The 3,199-nt window shown below is 39.1% G+C and overlaps 1 protein-coding gene across 1 annotated transcript in view; it reads left to right on the forward strand.

Moving 5' to 3' along the window:
• LOC107702242 (steroid hormone receptor ERR2) overlaps positions 1-3,199 on the forward strand; it is a 73,869-nt gene that overhangs the window by 40,395 nt on the left and 30,275 nt on the right. The window lies entirely within an intron of this gene.

Here is a 3,199-nt window from a genome sequence, read left to right on the forward strand (position 1 = left end):
GATCACAGCGTGAGTATAAGTAGGCAGCAGATGCAGCGCATATTCAGGTTTTCGCTGAGGAGCCGAGCCGGTGACGCGGCCGCTCAGCGGTGGTACAGGAGCTGTGGCAACGGGACATGACGTCTCCGTTCCTTCCTTCAGGGAACGAGGGTTACCATACGTAACCGAGACGTCTCCGGGAAGAAAGGCACCGAGGCGGGGCACTGAGAACCAGCGCGGACCACCCCGAGAACCAATCGCCAACACGAAGAGCTCTCCAAGAGCGCGCTGAACTCGTTCAGTCTTCTTCTCTCAGTAGAGTAGTCAGGAGCAGAACGATGTGATCGCTCGGCTCCGAAGCGAAAAGCTGAATATGCGCTGCATCTGCTGCCTACTTATACTCACGCTGTGATCAGCGGCAGCTGGATGCAATAATCGCATGCCAATGTGCATTGGCTCGTTTAGTTTACACTCGAAGTAGATTGGTCTCTCTAAGCGAGATCCCCAATTTCGTCAGTCATTCGACGTGACGTCGAAAGTGACCGACTGAAAGGGAACTCAGATATTTTCTTGTAACGAGTTACTTTACTAGTTACTTAAAAAAGTAATCTAATTACGTAACTTTCATTACTTGCAATGCATTACCACCAACACCGCTGACTGATGGACTATGCTTAGGATGTTTTTAAATGCAGACAGACGCCTAGCTTGCACAGGAAGAGCGAAGAAATGCGTTGGTCGGTGCATGATTTTGAAAGATCACTTAGTTTAATATTCTAAACCTTTTTATCAACTTTTGCTCTAGGGTTGTTATTGTTAACTAAAACTAAAACCTTAAACATGAAACATGAAATGAAAAGAACTTTAACTGAAATAATATTTTTCAAAATAAATAATACAATTTATTTTATTTCTATTTTATTTTATTAAAAAGTAATAATAAAACAGCAAATACTAAAATTAGAAAAATTACTAAAATGTTATCTTATTTTAAAAAAAGAAAAGAAAAAGTATATAAATGCAACTAATTCAAAATATTTCTAAAAACTATAATAGTATAGTTTCCTCTTAGATCTGGATATTTGGTCAGTTTAGTCAACTTTGTACAAGGGTAGATCATTTAAGGTTGGGTTAAGCCCAGTCAAGGGTTAGGTTTAATTTTGTTTTAGATTCAGGCCTAAACTTTTCTCGACCTTATCCATAATTACACCAAACCTTAAAATCAAATTATGCAAATGGTGTGTTGCTTTGATGTATTTATGCAACAGTCTGATTGATTTCTTGAACTTCTTGAATTCACAGATTCTAAAAGAGACTGGCCATATAGTCGTGCATAGGAAAATAAGATTGATTGTGTTTTATAATGAGGAGAAACACGTCTCTTATCTTATGTTGTTGACGTCGAAGATTGTATGTCAAAAATTCGTCTTTTGTCAGACAGATGAACATTGACAGGTTTTGTGACACCCTCATCCTCAAAAACCATCAACAAGTGTTATTTTAGTATTTATATACAGTATTATTGTAGTATATTTTTGATATTTTAAATTAACTTTTACTTTTATATTTTCAGTTTTCATTTTAGTAATTTTGCTGTGCTAGTTGTTTATAGTTTACACATATTATTTGTTAGTAACTTTTATTATTTTCAGTAATTTTATTCCAAGGCATTTCTTAAATAATTTGTTTACTTTTTTTTTTATTTTATTTTTTTTAAGGTTTAAGTTTTTCATCTAATATTTAAAATTTATTTTATTTAGTGAAAACTGTTTTTAATAGCTGTAGTTTGAGTTCTAGTTTTGGTTAACAGTAACAACACCGCCATGAACAAATCTATTCAACATCAAAGAAAAAACAAAAATACGAAGAGGATGAACATAGTTTTTGTTGAACGTATCGCCTGTACCTGCTGTTCATTACAAATCGCGTTCTCGATCACTTTCAAACATGCCAGCATTTGAGGTTGAGCTTGCGTTTCGCTCTCCTTCACGTACATGTGTGAAGTATGATTCGCCGTTCACCTCAGCAGGTCTTTCATTAGGTCACATTTTACTTTGTAATGTCATTTGTTGGCCTTTAAATCAGTCACACGGTCTGTACTGACTCCATCAAACACACGACAGCGATCAGAGCCGAGCGCAGCGCCAGATGAAGCCAGCGCTTGCCAGAGACACACAAGCCATGTTAGACTCGTAAATGTTGTTGGCTGGCGCTCCGGCGGACCCGTGTCAGAGTGCTGGACCTGAGGGGCTGCTGGCATGAATCGCGCTCACATGCAGTAAATAATTGCGCCTGTTGGGCAGAGAGACAGAAATATGCTGAATAGGTCGATCTGTGCGTCTGACTAATAGAAGTGTAACAGTATTCCGACTGGAAAGGCTTCTGTCCCAGAGCACATGCTCTCTCCCCGACGTATTGATCTGCTAAATGTTTTCCGAACATCTCAGCTCTCTTGCTGCGGATGTTTTTTTAAAGTCCTGCCATGTGGGACATCTGTGACAATTAGATAGGCTCACAGATATTTCTTTCTCTCTTACTTTCCCCTTTTTTTCATGTCTCACTGTATTCATGTTAATGCAGTGAATGCATGGACACTGATGTGCATGCAGGAGTAACATAAGAGCATGTGCGTCCAGGCTGGATTTGAAGCAGGTCTGAAATGTAATGTGTGTAGTTCACCCACAATCCATCTGTGAAAGCTCTTCCGTCTATATGGAGCTGAATGAAGTAACGGATCTCTCCATTGCACGAGACACCGAGAATGAATCGCATTACTCGCTGATGAAAAATTCATGCAAATATATTATCTGGAGGAATAAGAGCCCAGAAAATAGGGAGGGATTGTCAGAAATGAATCACCTGTGTCGAGACAAAAATGGAGCTTAAACAATAAGATGAAGGAGCAGACGGCATCATTGATATCAGTGAGAGAGAGGTTGTGTATGAATGAATTACCACGGTTTTATCGGGTTTCTCTATTAACAGTAAAGTGGCTTTAATTCCTTTCGAAACAATGATGCTACCAGCTCTTTGTTGAGAAAGATAATGTAGCTCTTGAGCAATTAAGCTATTTAGTTGATAAAACTGCGGGGCAGCGCTAAAAAGTTTGTTCCTGAATGTCCGAGTTCGGCCGCAACGTGATCTGTGTGTGTGACTGAACTTAACATCAAACTGCTTCTGTTTCACACAAATGCTGGCACAGACGTGCATGTTCGGCTAG

This window comes from Sinocyclocheilus anshuiensis, unplaced genomic scaffold (assembly GCF_001515605.1).
Source record: "Sinocyclocheilus anshuiensis isolate Anshui unplaced genomic scaffold, SAMN03320099.WGS_v1.1 scaffold598, whole genome shotgun sequence".
NCBI lineage: Eukaryota > Metazoa > Chordata > Actinopteri > Cypriniformes > Cyprinidae > Sinocyclocheilus > Sinocyclocheilus anshuiensis.